Source organism: Triturus cristatus, chromosome 6, assembly GCF_964204655.1.
Source record: "Triturus cristatus chromosome 6, aTriCri1.1, whole genome shotgun sequence".
Lineage (NCBI taxonomy): Eukaryota > Metazoa > Chordata > Amphibia > Caudata > Salamandridae > Triturus > Triturus cristatus.
The window spans coordinates 720,325,643-720,352,893 of NC_140589.1; positions in this window are offsets into that span (position 1 = coordinate 720,325,643).

Consider the following 27,251-nt stretch of genomic DNA (forward strand, 5'->3'; position numbering starts at 1 on the left):
TACGCTCTCCAGACCTCAGTTGGTTGCATTGTATGCTATGAGCAGAGCATTGAAGGTTACATGGAGGTGGAGCTGCAAGCCACATGCTTTTGACAGTAGTGCTCCCTTTTAGCAATAGGTGCCCTCCTGTGCCAGCCTGATGTTTGGCCATGCTGTGTCAGGGGCAAGGATCTATATTGCACCAGGGCAGATGGAACATGCTAGGTGCAGTAGTGGCAGTCATGCACGTAACCCTCTCCGTGGAGAGTTGAACAATGAGTTTATCCGCTGCCTACATCAGCACCAGTAGTTGTGTTAAGAATGCATATATAGGGCAGATGATGGGGAGACAGATGTTCTTACTGACACATGTTTTGTTGAATCCTCCTGATACATTGTCCTCGCACTTTTAGGGAAGCTTATCACCAACCATGCTATCCTTACACCAATGTGTGCTCAACTTTCAGTTGTGCCCCTCTAGTCACAGGAAGTGGTTTCCAGTGTTCCGGATCTCCAGTCCAAGATCCTAATGTACAGCCCCACACATACCTGTAAGGAAATTCAGGGCTGCTGCACTACTTATTCTGAAATCCAAATGTCCTTAGGGGTAACATGGGCAGATGTACTTTTGCAGAATACCAACATCTGCATGATCTGGTCTGCATTTGGTAGAACTGAAAGCATCTACGCAATGTATTCCCTGTGCAAAAAGTGATGATTAATGTATTTATCTTACAAAGAGGAGGGTGTTTTTGTAAGATTATCTTGATAAGGATTAGTGTTGGGAAGATTATTGAAGGTAGCTTGGACTCATTTTTGTAGGTTGACCATATAACAAGTCTTAAAAGTATGAGTTTTCTATTAGATTTCTTCCAACTGTTTAATTTTTTAACACTAAATCCTAAATGGACCCTATAACGACTGTTGCTTGCCTCATTTAATTTGATGCCCCATTAGTATCCCGGATCAGGGATATATTCAGAAGATAAATTTATTATTAAGTTGACCACACCTGGGCTAGGAGTGGCACCTTTCCTGATGTACCATAGTGTCAAATCATGCAAAAGGGTTGGTATTCTAGATGGCACATTGGCTGTTATAGAGCAGACTGTCCCAGAGGAACAGAAGCCATGACACCAGGAAACCCCTGTGAGCATATGGCAGTTCCACAGGACTGTTATAAGATGTACTTCTGACAGTCCCGTCTGAATGGACGATACAAGTGGTGAAAATGGACAGGTCAGATTAATTTACACAACCCATAGGAGAACCAGGAAGCATCTATGTTTGTAATATGATGAGGCTTGCACAGTTCAGGACAGTAATATATTACATCCGTTCATGGCACAGTTTATTTCACAAAGTGCTTAATTTGTTTTTAAAAAATCTAAGTGCAGAGGACTAAAGTTTTTCTTAGGAACTCGAAGACATCGATGGCAAATGCCAGGTTTGCCAAACAATATTGATGTCAAGTATTGACTGTACTTTATGCTTCTTTCTACCATTACTCTTCACTTCCAGTCTCTTTAATTCATGCTTGCAGGTTCTTTTTCATCACTACTCACTCCCTTTCTCATTAATTGCCTACTTTTCTCTTTCTCCTTCTCACTCCCTTTTCTGCCTTTCTCTCTCTTGTTCCGAGTCCAAGTCTGATGATATCAACACGTCTTGTGTCCCGAGTGCCGGTGCCTCCCACCGGCACAAATTAAGCACTGATTAGACAAAGCACATGGGATACTCTTCCACCTCATCTGAGAGCTGAAAGTGAAGTAGGCATAATTCCTTAGATTTATTTTTCAATTTTTGATATTATAATCTTTCTCTCAATGTAGCTCACGGAATAACCAAATCTCTGGGATATTGGAGAATGCAAAAATAAGGAAAAACATGTATGATGACATGATTATAAATAAAAACCCTTAAATTGAAACTTACACGTTACTTCGCACTGACAATTATGCAAAAACTATGATGAAGAATATAGTAAGGTACAACACCCTGACAATACTGCTTATCTAAAACCTCACTTTGAACCTGATTCAAAAAGGTAAATTTACACTTTTGTGTAAGTTCACTATTTCTTTGGCAGTCACAAACTACGATTTGATAGTAACTTTACAACTGCAGAGGCTCCCCAGTCGGGGCAGGAAACTCCACACATAAAAAGATACGCCTGCGCTATCTTTTTATGTGCAGAGCTCTCCGCGTCGACGCTAGAGTCTCTACAGTCATAAAATTACTATTACCTCGTAGTTTGTGAATAGCAACAATTGGTAAACTTACAGAGAAGTGTAAGTTTACCTTTGTGAATCAGACCTTCTATCTATGTGTTTTATCAAACGCAAACCTCAAAGGCAGTCCTATGGCTCACACTAACCAGATCTTTAACTCTAAAGGGAACCTTACACTCCACCTTAGATACAACCCTAACGCTAAACCTTAACTTACATTCACATTTTACCATAAACTTAGCTACAACTCTAACACAAAGACTGTTTCTACTCCTAAATCTTATCTCTTGCTATAAACTTTACCTAAAAATTAACACAAATTTGATGTTTCCTACCAATGTAACCCTAATCCTATTCCCATCTCAAATCACAACCCACAATACTTGAATTAGTAATAATTAAAAGACATTTTGCTGATTATAAATGGATTTTCAATATTATCACTCAAAATAAATAATATTCAATATTGCTTTCCTTTGGTGCACCTTTCTCACAATATGTTTCGTCTTCATGGGTTGTTCATTTTCACCTTCCAGAAAGTTCACCTATTTGCATATGCATGACTTCTCTCTGAGATGTATGCACATTTATGTGAACGGCTTCCTCTGCAGAAACATTTTATAAAGTGATAGTTAAGAATTTTGGGGCCAATTCACATCATAATTTATTAGTATGGGAAGTAGTCCTCTTTTACATACTCTCACGTGCCTTTGTTAATAGACGCGAACCGTCCAACTTACTACTGTAGAAATGTAAAGAGGGCAGTCCTTTTTACTTGTACTATTTGTATATGAACATCCCATGAATATTCTAATTTGATTTCCATTTTTTTGGGGGGTATTTAAAATGGTATTTAAGAGTATGTAAAGGAGTACTACTTTACCTACTCCAACATGCTTCAATACTTTAATAAATAGGATCCCTATTAGCATATGCATTTTAACAAAAACATGTTTATCAAATGTCACACTGAAACATAGTGCCAAACCAAGGTGGGTAAAATATGCCTGTGCTAGTTAGCATCCAGAAACTTTGCACAACACAAAATATATTTCAAAAGGACAACGCATAAACCTTTTTTTACTACTACGTAGCGTATGTTATGTTATGTTATAAAGGGTTTTATAGCGTGCTCAAATACTCAAGAGTGTCCTGGCGCGTATCACACCTCTGGGACAATGTATACAATCTGTCTGGACTTAATTGTGCAAACAGTATTTTCTGCATGATGGTAGAAGGGTCAGGGGAAGGATTTGCAGTTTTGCTGTGAGGATGATAGCTGCTTTTAACTGCCATGACTACTGTTAATGTCCAATGACAGGAAGAACCTGGTATTCCAGATGGGAACTGTGTAGTCATTAAGCACCAATTACAACTATGATTATAACACACTTCCAATTTATCTCCTCTAGTGGCGTGTTAAATGCATTAATGAAGAACATCAAAAGTGAGAGAACAGAAGTCTTCAATCAGAAAAAAATAAATGAAGATACATGTCTTCGAGAAATTAACTAAGCCCGAAACGTAAAAATGAATGGATAAAGATTGCGAACCTGATTCACAAAGTTTGTCGTCACTCTTGGCGGAGGCCCCGCAGTCGTGGAAGAGTCTCCGCTCTCAGGGCTGTATCGCCACAATGAGAACTCTCACTACGCAGATTCAGTCTGAGGGCCTCATTACGAGGCCCTAGCGGCAGAGAGGAACGTTTTTTAAGCTGCGGTGGTGCACTGTGCCGCAGCATATTTACAAGGCCACGCAAAGCCAATTTGCATGGCTGTTCATGGCCTTGTAAATATGTGCTCCTTTCACGCAAAACACTGTGTGAAAGGGGCGTTCCATGGGTGTTGCTGTGGGTGTTCCCACGCAACAAACATGGAATCTGAAGCATTCCCAGATTTACAAGGATTCGCAAACCTAGGAAAGCGTCTGAATCAAATGCCTCCCCAGGGGAGGCGTAGGAACGGCACAATTAGGAGAAATACTTTTATTTCTCCTAGTTTTTTCCTCTTCCTGTGCATGCTGCATTCTGCAGCACACACAGAAAAAGGAGAATTCCATTAATGATTGTTTTTGTGCAGAAAGGTTTGCGTTCCTGCACAAAAAACAATCATCTCCGCAGCTCCGGCATCCTTGTAAAATGATGCTAGGGTGCCTGCGCTGGCTCACGGCAGCCAATTGTGGCCAGCGCAGGGGAAAGCACAGGGATGCATCATATTGTTGTTAATATGATGCATCCCTGTGCTTTGAAAATGACGCAGTACGGCTAAATAGCTTGGAGTGCAGCGCCATTTTCTTGTAAATGAGGCCCCAAGTGCGTAGAATCCCCCATGACCATGGGGCCTTGGCCACAAGTGCGGAGGCCCTTTGTGAAGCATGCCTATAATTATAAGAGCACATAAAACAGCAAGCTATAAGAGCATTATCCGCTCTTTGTATCAATGCTCACAACTCTCCTTTAGACAACACAGTGAGATACAGAGAGTGGACATTTTGTGCGTTCCTACAGGGAGTTGAAAATAAAGACATAGTGTAAAGTGCTGGCCATAAACACAGACACAAACGAATATTTATGTGAAAGAATAGCTTGTGATTCCAGGCGTCGATTTGCCAATTTTCTGCTCTGGTGATTGCTTTCAGCTTCATTGTTGTGCTCGGGCTTTAGCTCTGAAATCCTACAATCAGAACAGTGAGGTCTAGGTTTATCTGACCAGAAAATTGGCTACAAAGGATGGTAAAGAAATGAGAACAAAAAATAAGAACAAAAACTTTTAAGCAAACATCAAGAATGGTCACCTAAAATCGACAAGGCACCTTATGTATTAGAACATGGGTACTCACAAACTTTCTCTCGGGGCCAAATTTACAGTGTGGTTTGAGGCCGAGGGCCGCACCGGTGGGGTTGGGGTCAGTGGGGGAGGGGGTCGAGGGTAGAGCAAAAAAACCTGTGACCATGAGGTTGAACACAGGCCCCTGCAGCGGACGCCTTCGTCCACTGAGCCACCAGACCCGGCATACACACATCTCTCTCTCTCTCTCTCTCTCTCTCTGTCTGTCTCTGTCTCCCTCCCTCTCTCTATCTCTCCCTCCCTCTCTCTATCTCTCCCTCCCTCCCTCTCTCTCTCTCTCTCTGTCTCCCTCTCTCTCTCTCTCTCTCTCTCTCTCTCTCTTTCTCCCTCTCTCTCTCTCCCCCTCCCTCTCCCCCTCTCTCTCTGTCTCCCTCTGTCTCACTCCCTCTGTCCGTCTCCCTCTCTCTCTGGCTCCCTCTCTCTGTCTCCCTCCCTCTCTCTCCCTCCCTCTGTCTCCCTCTGTCTGTCTCCCTGTCTCTCACTCTCTCTCTCCCTCTGTCTCCCTCTCTCTGTCTCCCTCTCTGTCTCCCTCCCTCTGTCTCCCCCTCTCTCTCTGTCTCCCTCTGTCTGTCTCCCTCTGTCTGTTTCCCTCTCTCTATCTCCCTCTGTCTTCCTCCCTCTGTCTCCCTCTCTCTGTCGCCCTCTCTGTCTGTCTCCCTCTGTTTCCCTCCCTCTGCTTCCCTCACTCTGTCTCTCTCCCGCTGTCTCCTTCTGTCTCCCTCCCTCTAGCTCCCTCTGTCTGTCTCCCTCCATCTCCCTCTGTCTGTCCCTCTCTGTCTGTCTTTCTCTCCCTCCCTCTATCTCCCCTTGACTCTCTCCCTCTGTCTCCCTCTACCTCCCTCTGTCTCCCTCCCTCTGTCTCGCTCTTTCTCTGTCTCCCTGTCTCCCTCTCTCTGTCTCCCTCCCTCTGTCACCCTCTGTCTCCCTCCCTCTATCTCCCTCCCTTCTCCATCTCCGTCTCCATCTCCATCTTTCTGTCTCTCTGCCTCTGTCTCTGTCTCTGCCTCTATCTGTCTACCCCTGTCCCTGTCTCTGTCTCTATCTGTCTCTGTCTGCCTCTGTCTGTCCCTGTCTCGGTCTCTATCTCTGTCTGTCTCTGCCACTATCTGTCTCTGTCTGTCTCTGCCTCTATCTGTCTCTGCCTCTATCTATCCCTGCCTCTATCTCTGTCTCTATCTCTGCGTGTCTCTCTCTCTCTCTGTCTCTGTCTCCCTCTCCCTCTCTGTCTCTATCGCTGTCTGTCTCTGTCTGTCTCTACCTCTATCTGTCTCTGCCAGTCTGTCCCTGTCTCTGCCTCTATCTAACTCTGTCTGCCCCAGTCTCTATCTGTCACTGCCTCTATCTGTCACTGCCTCTATCTGTCTCTGCCTCTATCTCTCTCTGCCTCTATCTTTCAGTCTATCCCTGCCTCTATCTGTCTCTGTCTGTTTCTGTCTCTATCTGTCTCTGTCTCTGTGCCTCGGGCAGTGCACACGTACTGTGTCTACATGACCCCGTCACCAGCTCAGAGACAGCCCTCCACACACCCCCTCTCCCTATGTAATGTAAAAGCCAGCTTGTTTTCCCCCTGAAATTGCTACTTCGCAGGGTTTGTGTCCCACCACTGTCCTGGGGTCACATCTGTTGCTGGCTTTAGTTCTGACTCTCACCCCGAGCAGTCAGAGCAAAGCCCCCTTTTGGCGCCAGTCACTCGTCCGTGTAGGCATGCATGCATCAATTATATATAGCGCCAAACTGGCGGCGAGCATTTGTGCGCTGTGCTGCGAGAGCGGAGACCAGGCTTGAGCTCCCTGGCCTTGGCTCAACCCTCTGACTACAGGTTGGCGGGAAACATCACATCAAAGGCTCTTAACGCATCCTCTGCCACCTCACCCGGCTCTCACTCCCTACTGCCCTCTGTCACCCTCTGTTACCTCACCCGGCTCCCACTCCCTGCTGCCCTCTGCCACCTCACCCGGTTCTCAGTCCCTGCTGCCCTCTGTCACCTCACCAGGCTCTCACTCGGCTCTCACTCCCTGCTGCCCTCTGCCACCTCACCCGGCTCTCACTCCCTGCTGCCCTCTGTCACCCTCTGCCATCTCACCCGGCTCTCACTCCCTGCTGCCCTCTTCACCTCACCCGGCTCTCACTCCCTGCAGCCCTCTGTCACCAGCTCTCACTCCCTCCTGCCCTCTGCCACCTCACCCGGCTCTCACTCCCTGCTGCCCTCTGTCACCTCACCCGGCTCTCACTCCCTGCTGCCCTCGGTCACCTCACCCGGCTCTCACTCCCTGCTGCCCTCTGTCACCTAACTCGGCTCTCGCACCCTGCTGTCCTCTGTCACCTCACTCCTCATGTGTGGCAGCCGTGCTGAGACAGCTTCCCGGGCACACACACAGCTGCACCCGAGTACTTCATAGGTTTTTAAAAGGCCATTTACTTGTTAATGAGGCTTTGTTGTATTTCACCTCTTCTTAGCGCCCCTGCATCTCCACTCTGACTATCGCTGGAATCGCCCGGCCCCATAGAGCAGTCTCTCGGAGTCCGTGCTGCTGCCACTGGCGGTGTTTATGGCCACTCTTTAAAAAAAAAAAAAAAAAAATCACAGGTACGATGTCTGCAAGGTCCGCGGGCCGCCAAGGAAGGCTTGCCAGGCCGCTGGTGGCCCGAAGGCCGTACTATGAGTACCCGTGTATTAGAACATGCAACTGAAAGTACAGACCAGAATTACTTTTTTCACAAATTTTTACCATGTGATGTATTAATCATCCACCAACAATCAGAATGTGACCAGCACAGCATGTGCTGCTGTTTCTGGTGGCTCATCTAAAGGTTCCTGACAACTGACATGTTATAGCAAGAATGTAGTAGTGTAGTCTGAAGATTTCTTTACAACTAAAATCTCAACCTCTAGCCCCTTTCAGCCCCCCCCCAACAACGCAAATATCATTAGGTATTTCCTCTTCAATCTTCTATACATTACTGACTTTGGGTTGAAATGCATGACCTGGGTACCATACATGTATCTCATAAGGGTACAATAATAAATTTAAACAGTTCAGGCCTGAACTGGGTGGGGCCAAGAATGATCTGAATATTGCTGGTCCCTGTCTGTAGTGGCACAGTGAGGAAAAATAATGGACTAGAAATTGACCCAGAGTATTTAGGAGCAAATGAGGTTAATTCCCTCATTATGCTCATCTCTTTTTTGTTTTTCTCAATAATAATGATTTTAGACATAATCATAACAAAAACCATTACCAAGCGTTACATTAGAGATATCTATGAAAAGAAGAGTACAGAGTTGCACTTGCTGGACCAATTGTAGACACTATGGCTAAATTATAGATGTTAGGAGAGTGGGTGCACAGATATTTGTGGTCAGTGTGTTAAATAAACTCGAGAGACACTGATGTAATTAATTATGGGCCACTACTCTCTTGTAAAAGTAATTATGTAATAAGTTGCCTATCTGATAGATATTTCTGATCTTCAAATAGCCAGATCATCTACTTTCAAGAGTGTTTATTTCAGTGGCAAGTATGCTCTTAAGGTCATTGTCAGAGCAAACAAACTTCTTACTGAAAATGTCTTTCTATTGAAATTTCGCTTTTGCAAACATGTTATTGTATGTGAGGGTTTGGACACCACTAACCGGAAACTACAAGTTTTTCTGATTCTGATCCAATGCCTTTGCCCAGTTATGAGACATTACAAGCCATTAGAAGGTTGTTAGCAAGGGCTCAGTCATGTAAGTATGGTCTTTTAACCAATTATGCTAGACTGGCCTGACAATATTTGGTTTTGTTATGTCTTATATCTTCCTATTAATTGGAAACTGAAAAGGACACATAGCACCTCCAGCTTTCATCTCAGCGCCAAGTTGCTGCTAGAGACATATGCTGTCCTAAGGCCCCCGTCTACTGGGCCCAGTGAACACGTGTGACACATTGATGATTTATTCCAACGTAATTTGGAGAAAAACCTTCATATTACATGTCTCAGGCCTGCTAACTGCGGCTGTGTGATGGTCATCCAGGAAATCATAAATAGCAATATGTAGTAGATGGAGGTACAAACATTGTTGTATTGGAACCACCCATATTTTATTCTATGGTGGTTTGAAGAAGTCCCTCAACTCTGCTAAAGAGACACTCTTGTGGGACCGAACAAGAGGTAGGTTCTTAACGCCCTGAATAGTTCCTGAGACCATGCATTCCTTTATGTAACAGGAATGTACTACCAGACTACTCTAGCATTATATATTTGTGCATGCACCTAGCTACATCAGTCTTTCTTTTCTGCCCTCTGTATTATGACTGTATTCATGTGAACACTGTATATTTCGTTGTGTATCTTCACACTATAAACCTAAAAATAAATAAATAAACAAAGAGCCATCCTTGTGATGTGCATGGCTTTCTTTGGTTCGAAGATTAGCATGGCACTCAAACATCCAAGAGATTTATAAAACTACAGGGTTGAATTTCTGTCAGGATGCATGGTAGAAGTCGCCGTTTCCATGTGACCCATTACTCTGAGGCTCATGAACACGCATGGGTGTAGGAGTGAGGAGGATGGAAAAGTGTGCAGGGATTGGGTGCTGCCTGGACAGAACTCTCACATCTTAGAAGGACGAGTTTGGTGAAACAACTGCAGTAAGGCAAGAAGGACTACATGCCCCATGTGCTCATAGAACTCTTCCAACACTTGTCGATGGTGACTGCCATCTTGAAGCACGAAGTATATGTTTCTCTTGGTCTATAGCGTCCTTGCTAGGCAATTGTGATACATAGATGCAACAGACTTGTCTTGTTGTTGGAATCCTGTTTTCTGTTCTTCTGTAAAGTCAACAGACATACCTGGGAACTAAGGAAGAATCTTACAGGGAATAGACTTCCAATTGTTTGTTTTACAAGGAGTAATCCATATGGACTACAAATTCTATAACACTTGTTTGTTTCACAAGGGGTCAGTAGTGCTTTTTTTTTTTAAGTCATCTATTGGAGTTACCAGCTCTATAGCTCTTGTTTATTTCACAAGATTCACCCAAAAGATTATGAACGTTATCAGTCTGTTTACTCCACAAGTAAGCACCTTTGTAGGCTATAAACTATTGCAAACTCCAGTGGAAATATATTAGCACAGAAGTATTGTTGCATGATGTTTTAGTATCAAAGATAGTGAATACATACATAACCGGATTTAGGAACTACACATGCAGTACTAATGACTGCTTTCATGTTACTTGTTACCTTGATTGAACCAAGCAAGAAAAGTTATTTCCTAATTTTGAATTTAGCTCTTATTGTTAACAAGCTTATTATAATCATGATGGTTATTCATTTACTATATCAAAACCCAATTTCTTTTTAGCACGGAAGAAATGCTGAGTTTCAAACTGAAATGCAGAATGGAACTATACAGGGTCGGTAGGTATAGCACAGGTAACCCGTTAAGGTAAAATACCCATGTTCAAACTACAGTTATATTAAAGTTCTCCTTTATTTCTTGGATATCAGTGCACCGGTTGTGCAGATTAAGCCCAGATGTGCGATAATGCTTGTGATTATACCTAGTGGCTCTATTTGTTTCTCTTGTGTCCATATACTGGGTATAATGTGTCAGAACGACAATACTGTAGAGTTGGCATTGTGGTTGGGGAACTGTAGAAAATATCCTTGCTCCTGTTGGATCCATATTTCTAAGTCAGTGCGCCCTGACCAGTACCTCTATGCTTATTCTTCATCATATTTTGAGATACACCCATTGGAATCCAAGATATATAAGCTTCCTTCTTTTAAAGTACTATTTTTACACAGATAATCATATTGTGTGTCATTGCTTATTATTTGTAGAGTGCAAACAATAGGGCTATACAATCTTCAGGGATCCCAAGGGTGGAACCTGCTTTTTTACCTGACCACTTCCCAGAAGCCTCTGTCTCTGCCTCCTATGTTTGGTAGTATTTTGCACCATACCTGATGCAGAGGGTCATAAACACTTCAAGGCATTGTTTGGGCCGCGTATTGTCTCCAAAGATGATTGTTCATATTTGGGGCCTTATTACGATGCCGGTCCGACCCGCGTCTGATCAACATCGTTTCGGAATGGAAACCGCCCAACTAGTAGTCGACGGTTCCATCGGACAAATTAGGATGTGACCGCCCATGAGGCGGTCGGAAACATCCTTTTTCCATTGCGGCTTGTGCTGTGGCCTGAAAAGGCCGCAGCATAAGCTGCATTGGAAAAATTGACTTTTTCAAACATCCATGCCCCGTGTGCTAGGCACCATCTGATGCCTGGAACACACGGTATGGATATTTGGGGGCACCTCAGTGGGGTGGGGGTCTTGCTAGGGGCCCCCAAAGTCAGTTTCCGACCGCCTTTCTATGGCGGTCAGACCGCCATTGAAAGGCTGTCTGAAAGGGACATCGTAATCTGTACAGCGATGCCTAAGCAGGCACTGCCCTTATTGTAGGGTATCACACTCCCACCGACGGTAAGACGGGCTCCTTGAGCCAGTCGGAAGCATCGGTCGGTCCCTCCGCCTGCTACCTCCGACCGACCGCCTCATAATGAGGCGGTTGGACCGTATCCGACGGCCTGTTGTTTGCAATCCGACCGACATTGTAATGAGACCCAAAGTGTTGCCTGTGAAGGCTTAGGGAGGTTGTTCATACTATCGCTAGGTCATTGATCAGCGCACTTTCCATCATACTCGCAAGTGATCCTTTTCCATATCAAGGTAAGAATTTATTTTTTCATTTCTCTAGCTTCATATTAAATTGTGATGATTTAATCCCCTACCTAACAATTAGAGCAATGGTACCCAGATTTATCCTTGTGTGCTTGAATAACATTGGCCCCTCCTGGCCTGAGTAAACACATTGCTATTCAGGCTTCCTCTCTGTTCTAAATGGTTTGTTATCAAATCAGCTGCTATTGTTTACCACCGCTTGCTGCACCTGAATGTCGGCCACAATTGCCATATTATTCATGCAGGAGCCATGCTCATTTCAATCACGCCACTATAATCAAAAAGAAAAACAAGGCTCCCAATGGAGATATTTATATTGTTTGCAGATACTCAGCCATCATTTTGTTAATGTGCCCACACATCAGTAATTAGCAATAAACACAGGTGAAAGATATGCTCAATTATTCAAATAAACGATAGCCCAGTGATTTTCGTTTGGGCTTAAGTCAATTTAATGTTTGAATACTCATGCAGCAAGAACAGTGTTTAAATCATAAGTTTAAATACATCATAGTGTGAAAAGATTTAGAATGCCCAGTGCTTAGTGTTGAGTGCTCTGTGCTGTATAAAAGGACTCAAATAGTGAATAGAAAAGTAGGCTTGAAACAAGTGCACAGCATTGGCTTATTTAGACATAGATAACTTCATAAAAATCTGATGGAATGTATATGGTGACATTTCAACCCTTTTGTCCTAAATAGGGCATGGTCTTCCTCCAGTCACAAACATCTATTCAGGGACACATGTCTGCTTTCTGAATCTGTTTATATAAAAGAAGCTACAAAGAAGACCTGGAGTATTGCTACGGAAATGCCATGTAATCAGCTCAGTGCTTTGACTCAATCAGCATGCTAGAACCAAACACACATTACTTGTGCCCCCGGGGGACCCTAAGGTCCTTATTGGACAATGCATGTGTAGCTTATAAATTGAAGCACAGTGGCATAGTATAATTGTAGTAGGACGCTGATAGAGAAAGCCAGCCTAAAAAAGACAGAAAACTATCATGGCTAATGAATGTATAATCTGTATTCAAACATATAAATGCAGACAGTGCAAGGTGCCCCAAGTGAACGGAACTTGATTTTCAGGCAGTCACAATCACATAAATTCTTTATAAAAAAAATGCTAGCATGACACTCCTGTTTTAAAAAAGATCACAATGTGTGTTGCTTTTTAAATTAATACCCATTTCTTAACCATTCTGAGATTGAAAAACAATTTGAAAAGATTGCCTCACACTTTTTCCATGAGCTATACTTCAGTTTGTACTGAGAAAGCAGCATTAAGCCATTATCAGTTGATATTGTAGATTGGTGGTTTTGGAGGCCACAATGTTCCTTTTATCAAACAGTCATAATATGAATGAAACATTGTCCCTAATGGCATTTGGGTGGTGCCACCTTCTTGACATCCTCTTTTCAAGAGACCTTTTAAAAACAAATGAACCCTAAAATCTTATCAAAGGAATGTCTTGAAGGGAAGGCACCATAGGTTATCCTCAGGTACTTTCTAGCTTCCCATGAATGTGTATATAGCGGTGCTTCATAGGTCTCCCTCATGCAGTCCTGCCCCTTCCTCATACATGCTGATCTTTTGAGAGGTGTCACCTGTGAGAGCGCGCAGGTGCGTGATTTACAGTCTCTCATCTGATGGATCTTTTCAAGTTGACCGAGATGCCAAAGAGGATAACAATAATAAAAATAAAAAAAATATTCGTGAAGCCCATTGGCCACACAATAAGGACCAGGAATTGCTGATTGAACTTAAGGAATTTTATTTCCAATTAATAATCAATCCAATATATATGCATGTCAGGAGAATATTAAAAAGATACAAGATTACAGCTGGTAAGCTGAAATATCACAATCTGTCCTGTCTCAATAGGATAAGATACAAATTAATCACAGCAATACAAAAGCTAAGAATTAGAAATAGGTGTTCCTTAAAGACACTCCAATTCTCTCTCATAAACATGAACACATCCTAAAAATCGTCGAATGAAGTTCTAAGTTTAAAACGAGGATGTTTTCTAGAGTGGAGTCTCAACGAAATTCGGAAATGCGAGAAGGATTCAGGATGGTGAAGACTCCAGTAGAAGTCTTCCAGAATTGGAATATGAGTTTAGCATAAAGCTTCACACTTGCAAGAATTAAAGGAAGCAGAGAGGTCTGTACATCTTGAAGTCTAAAAAGAAATCTGCTCTGACTCCTAACAGTCTGAACATTAATTAAAACAATCAGAAACTTCAGCAACAATCTTACCTCTTTCCACCCCACCAGGAACCCATCATTTCACTTGTCACGGTATGCATTTGCAACATTTCCTGATTTTCCCATCCCACAGAACTTGGACAGTTACTGCAACCTTGAAAACCCCTCTGTTCCTGAAGTGTGATGAATAGGAGGCTTCATCGCTCATTAGGTCTTCATATCTCTTGCCAAGATTTCTCTTCTCAGAATTTACTATCAAGAAGCTGTAACATACAACAATACTCCTTTCGCTAACAATGAAAACTTGAGAATGCACCCGCAAAAGAAAGAACACGCTGACCAAGCAAAGTACATTTCAAAACAAGGCCTTTAGTCAGGCTAACTTTAACGAAGCATTTAGTGTGCACTTAGAATTCATGGTTAAACGTGAAACACGTCTGACTTTTAATAAACTGCAAAACGTGAGCAAAAAAATTAAGTAGCCAGAAATTAAAATACCCCCTATTTTGAACCAAAGCATTGATTGCACCAAGCAAGAAAAGTCCAAACCTCCCTAGAATAGCTCCCTTGTCGCTTCCATCCAAGCATCTATCCATTCATGCTTTAATCCAACTATTCACACGCTGATATCCACCATTTCACCTTTTATTCTGTCATCTGTTTATTCTTTCATCCATTAATCAGTCTTTCACCATTCCATCCATGTAGCCATCGACTTACCCATCCACTAATAAAACCTTTCATCCATCAGTTGATCTTTTGCCCATCTATTCACCCATCGATCATTAATCATCTCAGAATTCCATTTATTATGTCATACGTCTTTCCTGTCAAATTTCCATTTACTCTTCCATCCTTTCACCAAGCCATCCATCCATCTTCTCAGATTTCAATTTGCTCTGCCATCCTTTCACTCATCCATCCATCCTTTTAGATTTCCATTTACTCTGCTAACCTTTCACCCAGGCATCCATTCGATCAGATTTTCTTTTACATTGCCATCCATCCATCCTTCCTCAGATTCCCATTTACTCTACCATTCTTTCACACACTCTTATCCACCAACCCATTCATCCATCCTCTCAGATTTCCATTTACTTTGCCATTATTTCATTCACCTGTCCATCCATCCATCCTACCATGCATCGTTTCTCAGATTTCCATTTACTCTGCCATCCTTTCCTTCATTCATCTACCCATTCTCTCACCCACCCATACCCTATGACCCACTCATTCACGTATCTTTTTACTCGTTCATTCATCAATCCTTTCACCTATCATTCCATCCTTTTCACCCACCCATCCTCTGACCCACTCTTCCACCCATCCTTTTACCCATTCATTAATCAATCTTTTCACCCAGCCATCCTTTCACCCATTAATCCATCCTTTCACCCACCCATCCATCCTTTTATCCACACATCATTTTGCCGACCCATTCATTTTTTTACTAACCCATCATTTCACCCCTCATCCATCGATCCTTACACCCATTCATCCTTTCACCCACCCACTCATTCATCCATCCTTTTATTCACTCATTAATCCATCCTTTTGTCTAACCATTCTTTCACCCACTCATCTATCCATTCTTTCACGCATGTGTAAAATTCACCCACTAATCCAGCCTTCTTTGCCTTTTCAATCAGCTCATCTTTCAATTCTTTCTTGCAGAGTTAATTATGAGCTATTATCTGCCAAGTTGCAGATAAAAGAGGCCCATAAAGAACCTGAACACAGCTATAGCTGGTAAAGTGTCACAACACCCCTGAAAAGAATACATGTTTACTTAAGCAAATATAACTTGAAGTGTAAATGTAAAACGTTAATAAAAAGTACATGATTCATGTTAAAATTGAACATTAGTGCACATGTTTATAAATCTCTAAGTTGTACAGTGAATAAATTTCAGTCATTTGTTTAGATCTGTCACACACGTTAATATTATTGAGGTAGTAAATATAATGTCAAGGGCACATATATAATTGCACTTCTGTGACATGTAAGGTGGAGCCTAAATTACGCTGCTCCATCTGTATCTCAGTCCACCTTCATTTGTCAATAAAATATCAAGCTGCATGAACGCAATTAAGGGTATTTATAAAGTGCAAACTGGGCTGTAAGCACATGAATTTCTGTGGAAGATGGTTGCTGTCAATAATGAAGAGGGAAATGTGCAAACCTCACAATATAGGGGAACTCTCTTCTGATGGTGTCTGTGTGAGAATGCATTTTGGTACGTTCGGATGTGGTATTTGAAGATATGTATCTTCCCCCAAAGTGGGGTAGCAAGGGTGTCTTAGTACTGTGTGGGTGCGGCCAGCAGTTAAGAAGAGGCGTGTAGCTATGAGCTCTCACAGGAATGCCCCAGTCTGACATGTATTCTGAATAATCATGAAACAACCTACAGGACCACAATATGGCGGCATTGAGTGAGAATACTGGATGAAATAATTGTTGCTACTCAGGGACTTGAGACAACTGAAGTGAACCAATTGCTATATCCAAGAATGAGTAAAGCAACTTGGGGCTATGAAGAATGCTGTACAGTGTCAAAATGAAAGATACGATCAATTAGTGTTTGGAGTGGAGATGGGATCTGAGAGTGGAGGTATGCTGGTACTTCGTCACAACATACAGTACTTTAAAGAAGTGGGTCTTTCTACAATACAGAAGGGATGGTGCCGTTCTGATGGATACAGGGGTGTTGGTCCAGATACTGGTTGCATAAATGTAGAAGGCCTACTGCTTTTTTTCTTTTTTGCACTTATTCATCTTCAGTCTGATGGTGTTCTGGCTGCAAATGTGCTGAGAATCTCTAGAGGAGATGAGCTTGTCAGTCAAATAAGAAGGTGTGCCAGTTGTGCTGGGTTCAGTGGATAACTCGCACCTCTGGCCCGGTATCATTGTACTAATGACAGCCAGGCCCCTTCTAGAAGAAGAATCATTCTCTCTACCAGATCATTGGCAGCGTGGAGTTCTGGATCTTTGGTGTAGAGCAGTAGAAGGCTTGTTTTCTGATATTTTTTTTTATTTGATTTAATTTTTTATGTTCTGTTAATTGCATAGCGTAGGTATTAGAAAGTGAATATTCGGACCAAGGATAAGGAGGAATCATATTTGAAGACCATACAAGTTATTTACTAGGGTTTATGAAGGCATTTGTGCAGCACTGCACAATTTTGTGGTGTGCCTGAAGACTTTCAGAAAGTTAAGTAAACCAGCACAATGTTTTACGTCACATTGCATTGATTTGTGCCATACGCAGAACTTTAGCAGACAGCCCCTCGTGTTTTTCACACGCGCTGCTAGCCGATGGCATTTGCATATTCCTCGAACTGGAGCCTCCATGGACTAAGGTAGGCTAATCCTGAACCAGGAGGAGGGGGAGTGAGCTGAGTTACTATTGATCATGGTTGTATCCATTGATCTATTTTATACTTCACTGAGAAAACAGATTTTCTTTGAGTATTTGTTGGGCGTGTTAGAATTAAATTAAAAGTCTGATCTGTGCTACCATATGTAATGATTGTTAAGTTAACCTTTGCGGCGCCATTTTATACTTAGCCACCAATTCTAGGCCATGTTTGCAATTAATTGTTCCCTGGCTCTGCAAGTAGTAGCCATGCTGAATGTTCTGTCTCTCTTAAGGTTGGGCCTCACTGAACTAATGAATACATTTTTTTGTATTTCTGCACATCTCTCGCTTGAAATAGAAGCTTGCTCCCCTGACTCTGCTGTGAAGGCAGACAGAATGACCTTGGCACACAGATAGTGTGTGCCCGGTCTCAGACTCTTAGCTCATTTCTGTGTTCCCCTTTGTTCTACGCAGCTCTCTGTGGAAAGTTACTGGGTGGGTGTGTCTTGTACTCACGCTAGGACCTATAATCTTCCCCTCTATGCTTGAGAAAGGCAGTCCATCGACAGTCTTTTCATGAGGCTGGTCAGACCGGGCTCCACAGCTGTGATTATTAAATAAATATCTTTGGTTTGTATTCTCTACTGTCTGACTGACTCTTCATTACTTGGGAAGGCATAGAGGTGGTCCTTATGACCCGAATGACCCATTTTTGGGCCATTTCCTTCAGGCGGTGACGTTGCCCTGAGGAAATACTTTTGTGGCCCATGGCAAGGATCATTTTTTCACTTGGGCAACTAGTTACCTAATCTTGTTTCACTTTTTTCCTCTCAAACCAATCACACCCTCAGTCCCACAAATGAAATTCACCACCACCAATGATACCCACAGACTATCCCTAGGACCACACTGCCCAGCAACATTTCATGTTCTACCTTCAATTAAGTAGAGCGTTAACATGTTTGGAAGACCTAACAGACATAGGGCCAAATTTATCAAACAGATGCGTCATCCTTGTGCCACGCAACAGAGCGCAAAAGAGACACAACTCTTAAGTTAGATTCATCAAGCCATGGAAGGCCACCCTGCGTGGCACTGAGTGGCTTGATAAATCTAGAGTAACGCAGCGCAAATCGCTGCGCTGCGTTACTCTGCCTCAGGGAGGTGTTCCATGGGTGGAGCGTGGATGTTCCCACGCATCCACCCATGGATTTTGACGCAGTCCCAGATTTACCATTATTGAAAGACCTGATAATGAGTCAAAATGCTACGCATCCCCAGAGAAGGCCTAATGAAGAGAAATATCTTTATTTTTCCTTTGGTTTTTCCTCTTTCTATGTGTGCCAGATTCTGTAGCACACATAGAAAGAGGAAAATGCCTCACAAGATTATTTTTGTGCAGGAAGGTGTCCCTTCCTACAAAAAATAATCCTGTTTACAACTCAGGCACCCTTGCACCATGGTGTAAGGGTGCCTACATTGGCACTAAGCACCACATTATGCACAAGTTAAACCAGATTGGTCGCACACTGCTACACCTACCAGGCGTGTTCCCCCAATGAAAATGGTCCCTGAAGGTCAGCGTCGGCGGATACACCTATGCTCGAGTGTGAATGCAAGTATGCGTGGCATGTGCCATCCCTGGACACGTGTTTCGAGGTAGTTGCCTCTCGTCAGCAGGGAGTAGGAAAATGTGTGGGGTTGCTGTGTAAGCTGCTAAAATCGTTATCAGGTCTAGTACCTCTCGTAGCGCGCAGGTGCGTAACCATGAGTCCGTCGACTCCACCGGCTCAAGGGAGCCTGAATATAAAGTTAAACCAGATTGGTCGCACACTGCTACACCTACCAGGCGTGTTCCCCCAATGAAAATGGTCCCTGAAGGTCAGTGTCGGCGGATACACCTATGCTCGAGTGTGAATGCAAATATGCGTGGCGTGTGCCATCCCTGGACACGTGTTTCGAGGTAGTTGCCTCTCGTCAGCAGGGAGTAGGAAAATGTGTGGGGTTGCTGTGTAAGCTGCTAAAATCGTTATCAGGTCTAGTACCTCTCGTAGCGCGCAGGTGCGTAACCATGAGTCCGTCGACTCCACCGGCTCAAGGGAGCCTGAATATAAAGTTAAACCAGATTGGTCGCACACTGCTACACCTACCAGGCGTGTTCCCCCAATGAAAATGGTCCCTGAAGGTCAGCGTCGGCGGATACACCTATGCTCGAGTGTGAATGCAAATATGCGTGGCGTGTGCCATCCCTGGACACGTGTTTCGAGGTAGTTGCCTCTCGTCAGCAGGGAGTAGGAAAATGTGTGGGGTTGCTGTGTAAGCTGCTAAAATCGTTATCAGGTCTAGTACCTCTCGTAGCGCGCAGGTGCGTAACCATGAGTCCGTCGACTCCACCGGCTCAAGGGAGCCTGAATATAAAGTTAAACCAGATTGGTCGCACACTGCTACACCTACCAGGCGTGTTCCCCCAATGAAAATGGTCCCTGAAGGTCAGCGTCGGCGGATACACCTATGCTCGAGTGTGAATGCAAGTATGCGTGGCGTGTGCCATCCCTGGACACGTGTTTCGAGGTAGTTGCCTCTCGTCAGCAGGGAGTAGGAAAATGTGTGGGGTTGCTGTGTAAGCTGCTAAAATCGTTATCAGGTCTAGTACCTCTCGTAGCGCGCAGGTGCGTAACCATGAGTCCGTCGACTCCACCGGCTCAAGGGAGCCTGAATATAAAGTTAAACCAGATTGGTCGCACACTGCTACACCTACCAGGCGTGTTCCCCCAATGAAAATGGTCCCTGAAGGTCAGCGTCGGCGGATACACCTATGCTCGAGTGTGAATGCAAGTATGCGTGGCGTGTGCCATCCCTGGACATGTGTTTCGAGGTAGTTGCCTCTCGTCAGCAGGGAGTGGGAAAATGTGTGGGGTTGCTGTGTAAGCTGCTAAAATCGTTATCAGGTCTAGTACCTCTCGTAGCGCGCAGGTGCGTAACCATGAGTCCGTCGACTCCACCGGCTCAAGGGAGCCCCGACAGCCGACGGGCTGTAGGTTACGCACCTGCGTTGCTACGAGAGGTACCAGACCTGATATGATTTTAGCAGCCTACACATGCAACCCCACACTCTTCCTACTCCCTGCTGACGAGCGGCAACTACCGCGAAACACGTGTCCAGGGATGGCTAACGCTACTCTGACTTGCACGCACCACTGAGCATAGGCGTACCCGCCGACGCTGACTACAGGGACCACAGTTCATCGGGGTAACACGCTAGTGGGTGGAGCAGTGTGCGACCATTTTGTTTAGTTATTTAGTGGCTCCCTGAGCCCCGACAGCCGACGGGCTGTAGGTTACGCACCTGCGTTGCTACGAGAGGTACCAGACCTGATATGATTTTAGCAGCCTACACATGCAACCCCACACTCTTCCTACTCCCTGCTGACGAGCGGCAACTACCGCGAAACACGTGTCCAGGGATGGCTAACGCTACTCTGACTTGCACGCACCACTGAGCATAGGCGTACCCGCCGACGCTGACTACAGGGACCACAGTTCTTCGGGGTAACACGCTAGTGGGTGGAGCAGTGTGCGACCATTTTGTTTAGTTATTTAGTGGCTCCCTGAGCCCCGACAGCCGACGGGCTGTAGGTTACGCACCTGCGTTGCTACGAGAGGTACCAGACCTGATATGATTTTAGCAGCCTACACATGCAACCCCACACTCTTCCTACTCCCTGCTGACGAGCGGCAACTACCGCGAAACACGTGTCCAGGGATGGCTAACGCTACTCTGACTTGCACGCACCACTGAGCATAGGCGTACCCGCCGACGCTGACTACAGGGACCACAGTTCTTCGGGGTAACACGCTAGTGGGTGGAGCAGTGTGCGACCATTTTGTTTAGTTATTTAGTGGCTCCCTGAGCCCCGACAGCCGACGGGCTGTAGGTTACGCACCTGCGTTGCTACGAGAGGTACTAGACCTGATATGATTTTAGCAGCCTACACATGCAACCCCACACTCTTCCTACTCCCTGCTGACGAGCGGCAACTACCGCGAAACACGTGTCCAGGGATGGCTAACGCTACTCTGACTTGCACGCACCACTGAGCATAGGCGTACCCGCCGACGCTGACTACAGGGACCACAGTTCTTCGGGGTAACACGCTAGTGGGTGGAGCAGTGTGCGACCATTTTGTTTAGTTATTTAGTGGCTCCCTGAGCCCCGACAGCCGACGGGCTGTAGGTTACGCACCTGCGTTGCTACGAGAGGTACCAGACCTGATATGATTTTAGCAGCCTACACATGCAACCCCACACTCTTCCTACTCCCTGCTGACGAGCGGCAACTACCGTGAAACACGTGTCCAGGGATGGCTAACGCTACTCTGACTTGCACGCACCACTGAGCATAGGCGTACCCGCCGACGCTGACTACAGGGACCACAGTTCTTCGGGGTAACACGCTAGTGGGTGGAGCAGTGTGCGACCATTTTGTTTAGTTATTTAATGGCTCCCTGAGCCCCGACAGCCGACGGGCTGTAGGTTACGCACCTGCGTTGCTACGAGAGGTACCAGACCTGATATGATTTTAGCAGCCTACACATGCAACCCCACACTCTTTCTACTCCCTGCTGACGAGCGGCAACTACCGCGAAACACGTGTCCAGGGATGGCTAACGCTACTCTGACTTGCACGCACCACTGAGCATAGGCGTACCCGCCGACGCTGACTACAGGGACCACAGTTCTTCGGGGTAACACGCTAGTGGGTGGAGCAGTGTGCGACCATTTTGTTTAGTTATTTAGTGGCTCCCTGAGCCCCGACAGCCGACGGGCTGTAGGTTACACACCTGCGTTGCTACGAGAGGTACCAGACCTGATATGATTTTAGCAGCCTACACATGCAACCCCACACTCTTCCTACTCCCTGCTGACGAGCGGCAACTACCGCGAAACACGTGTCCAGGGATGGCTAACGCTACTCTGACTTGCACGCACCACTGAGCATAGGCGTACCCGCCGACGCTGACTACAGGGACCACAGTTCTTCGGGGTAACACGCTAGTGGGTGGAGCAGTGTGCGACCATTTTGTTTAGTTATTCAGTGGCTCCCTGAGCCCCGACAGCCGACGGGCTGTAGGTTACGCACCTGCGTTGCTACGAGAGGTACCAGACCTGATATGATTTTAGCAGCCTACACATGCAACCCCACACTCTTCCTACTCCCTGCTGACGAGCGGCAACTACCGCGAAACACGTGTCCAGGGATGGCTAACGCTACTCTGACTTGCACGCACCACTGAGCATAGGCGTACCCGCCGACGCTGACTACAGGGACCACAGTTCTTCGGGGTAACACGCTAGTGGGTGGAGCAGTGTGCGACCATTTTGTTTATTTACATTATGCACAAGTGCAGTGAAAAGAGAGGAATGCACTGTCTTATGTTAAATTTAGAGCATGCCTGTTTTTTCACTATCATGTATATGGTACATGTGCCCAGTTCAATGCATATGTTGCAGAACCTGTCGCAGAGAATTGCTATTCTCCTATTACCATGACCAGAGAATCTGTATTTCATTAAAGGCATGGAGGCTAACATTATGCGTTATTCTTTTAATGCAACTTCAAGCAGCCATTTTAAAGTTACATCACAAATCAAAGCTCAAGAAATTACATATGTTACGATGGCAACAGGAACACACAAATCTGCCTCTTTGAAATGCAATGAGAAAAAAGGTAAAGTTCTTCTAAAGGTAACGAAATCCAAGAGACAGAATCGTGATGGCAAAGGCTTCTCCTTTAAGGCAATGAAGAATTCCAAGTAGAAAGAAGGTGTGATGTCGAGATTTGCTTAAACTGTATCTTAATGAGGAGCCAATCAAGTTGAATTATCTGAAAAAGGACAAAATATTAGGAATTTAACTTAACGCCCTAGTAAAGGGGGGGAAGAGAACTGGTGATAAAAATAGTGCATAATAAAGGTAAAATACAATGAAAAAATGAGTTAAGTACTTAACAAAACATTAACATAATATAGAACTCTAAGAACAAGACAAATGCAATAAATTGAAAAGATGTTAAAATCCACTCCCGGGAAAGAGGGCTGGGATAATGTTAGCCTCCGTGTCTTGAATGAAATACAGTTTCTCTGGTCATGGTAATAGGAGAATCGCAATTTCGTTATAAGACCGAAGGCTACCATTATGCATGTTGGTAGTCTAGTTAAACTAACGTCAGACATGTGTTCGACAGGTTTGCAGTAATGTTTTGCAAATATATAGGAACTGGACCAGTCTGCTGCCTTAAGAATGTCATCTAACTTACCTCCTTTCCTAAAGGACTGGCTAGCCATAGCGCCTCTTAAAGAATGTGCCTGAAATCTTTGGAGATCAATGCCTGCCAAATGCATAGCCAGTTTAACCCATCTAGTTATGGAAGAAGAAGAGACAGGTTTGAAGGGTTTAACAAAGGAAATAAGAAGTTGGTTTACACCAGCGGTGCAATGTTGGTTCATCCTTGAATCATACTCCTTCATACAATCCACCACACACAATTTTTTACAGGCATCGAACCTTGGGTAAAAAATCATGTCAGGAGAGGCGGCGCAGCGAGCCCTCCTCTGGTCCGGTACACCTAGAATAGCGTTGCATAAACTCACGCTGGGATGGTACGACGGAGGGATAGCACTCCCGGATATCCGCAAGTATTACTGGGCCGCTCATTTAGCTGCGATAAACCAGGGGACGTACAGTGACGGTAACGACCCGGCTTACGGGATGGATAGATGGTTACTCCCAGGTGGGAACTATGAGGTCGCGCTCTATTCTAAACTCGGTAAACATCAGCTCACTGGGCCGACGAAACATTCTGTGCAAATATGGCATGCGGCGCAGCGTAAACTGGGTTGGTCCGATACTTTGACCTTGGCCACTCCATTGTGGGCATCGGAGAGACTGGGCAGCTTGGGGCACACCAAGGGGTTCCATAGCTGGGACCTTATTGGCATCTCTCAGGTCAAAGATTTGTGGGGGCCCGAGGGGATCAGACCCTTTGCTTACCTTCAGGACACATACGACCTGGCCCGCACCGAATACTTCAGATACATGCAGATTAGGCACTCCCTCCAGTCCAACATACCACCAGGAACTAAGCCCCCACAGGCCTCCCCACTCGAGGACAGGTTGTTGGATGGCCACATGCCGGAGCACGCCATCTCCCTCACATATAAAAAACTAATCAATAATTCCCCTGATCCACTCGGGTCCCTAAAAGAGAAATGGGTGGCGGATGGACTTGAGATTGACGATGAGGACTGGATATGGGCGCTGGCGTCCCCTAGAGAGGTGGCAATTTCGGCCAGATTTCGGCTCATACAACTGAAGATATTGCATAGAGTATACATCTCTTGCACTAGACTGCAGGCGATGGGAAGGGGGGGGAGGGATTGTGCAGGCGGGGCTGTGGAGGGACCGGCTCCTTCTTCCATATCCTGTGGGACAGCCCGAGTGTGCGGAGGTACTGGAGGAGGGTGGTGTCTTGCATGCAGGAGGTATGGGAGGTAGAAATACGCCCGGAGGTGAAGAGATGCCTCCTCAACATATGGGAACCCACGGACCTGCCTGCGAAAGGGAAACTCTGGGTCACACTGGGGCAAATGGTGGCTAAAAGGAACATTGCCCGCCTCTGGGGTGCATCCGCTCCGCCGAAATTGGCCGAATGGCAAAGAGACATGGACTGGTGTATGCTGCAGGAAAAGACTGTGTACACGGCACGAGGGTGCCCCCGGAAGTGGGGGGAGGTGTGGTCCAAATGGAATGAATACAGAGGTTACATCTGTGAGCCCCCGCAGGCCCGCCGCTCCGGCTTGGAGGCCATAGACTGAACATACTGACCGCTTCCAGCTAATTCACAGGAAACTCTAACTCATACTGTCACTGTGTGTCACCGGTGTTCGCATGACGTTAATGCGAATCCATTGACCATGTTGTTGATTTGTTTATTTTTGCAAATAAAAAGAAATTAAAAAAAAAAAAAAATCATGTCAGGCATTGTTTAAGTTCTTTGATAATTTCAAATCAGACGCCGAAGGCGTCATAAGACCTGTTAGATATTTCCAGTGCTTTAACATCCGAAACCCTACGGCAGGATATTAGACATAAGAGAGAAGCTAGCTTAATAGAGAGTCTTTTATTATCAAGCAAAATATTATTAGGCCAGTTAGAAAAAAGGTCAAGTAATAATTTAACGTCTCATAGGGTATCGTATTTAATCTTGGGAGGTCTTTTAAGTCTGATGCTTTTCATAATTCTGCATATTATTGAATTCTTGCTGATAGTTCTACCATTTATAAGGGAGTGACCTGCAGAGATGGCTGATTTATAACAGTTAATTGAAAGGAAAGACCTCTTTCAAATTGTTCAACAAGAAAATTGGCTCCATGCACAATATGAGACTCCACCGAGTCCAGATTCCTTTCCAAGCACCAATGAAACCATCTTTTCTAGATGCCGTTGTATTTATAGTGTGTACCAGGGGCCAATGATTCTTGGAGGAGAGAAGAAGCTTGCACCGAAAGCCCAGAGATTTCATTGGCTCACCTGACACTTTCCAGTCAAGAAGGTTCAAAGTCCTGTTCTGAAGAAGGGGATGTTCCAAACCGTCTATGTCTCTTAGGAGGTCTGGTGAAGTTGGAAGTAGAGAGGGTATTTCGTAAGATAATTCTAAGGTCGTTGGAAACCAGGCTTGGGACAGCCAAAAGGGTGTTATTAGGACTATTGAAGATTGTTCCATCCTCAACTTCTGAAGGACGCGCTGGATCATTGCAAAAGGGGGGAAAAGCATATCCCCGAATTCCTTTCCAAGGTTGAAGAAAGGCGTTCACTGCCAGAGCATCCGGGTCTGGCATCCAGCTGAAGTATCTGGGAAGTTGGAACGTGAGTCTGCTCTCAAAGAGGTCTACTTCTAAGGGACCCCAAAGATAGTCTAGACTCTTGAACGCTTTTGTGTTTATTTTCCAGTCGGTGTGATCTACGAGGAACCTTGAATTCCAACCCGCACAAACATTGTTTTGACCCGCAAGGTATTCTGCTCTTAACAACATTTTGTGTTCCAAGCAGAACATCCATAGTTATTTGGCAAGGTTAGAGAGGTCTGGTGACCTGGTGTCCCCTAGACGATTTATGTAGGCAACGGCCGACATATTGTACATTTTGAGAATGACTGACCTCCCCTGAATTGATTGTTTGAAAGTCAGGGCATCGAGCCCGGCGGTTAACTCCAGAACGTTTATGTGGTGCAAACTCTCCGAATAGGACCATAAGCCTCCTGTGTTCTGATTCTGAAAGCAAGCACCCCAGCCATGAAAGCTGGCATCTGATTTCAGCACAAATTCCGGGAAAATCCCAAATATGGCTTTGCCATTCCATGCATCCAGATTTTCTAACCACCAAGTCAGTTCTGTCTTGGCTTCTGTGTCTAGGTGAATTTTGTCTCCGCACCAAAGGCCAGATCGCAGTGCTCTGCCCTTCAACCTTTGAAGGGCCTGATAGTGTAATGCACCTGGGAAAATAGCTTGGATTGATGATGATAAGAGGCCTATGAGTCTTGCTAGTTCCCTTAAGGTTACAAGATCGAGTTTCAGAACATGGTGTATTTATTTCCGAATCTTGGAAACCTTTTTCGGAGGAAGTAACAGCATAGACTTCACGGTATCTACCGTGAAGCCCAGAAATTCTAGAGACCTCGAGGGAGTCATGATGAATTTTTCCCTGTTTATAATAAAGCCTGTACTCTCTAATAAATCTACTGTAGTATTCTAGTCTTTCAGAATTTCAGAGTGGTCTTGAGACAAGATGAGGATGTCGTCTAAATAGATTATAAGCTGGACACCCCTT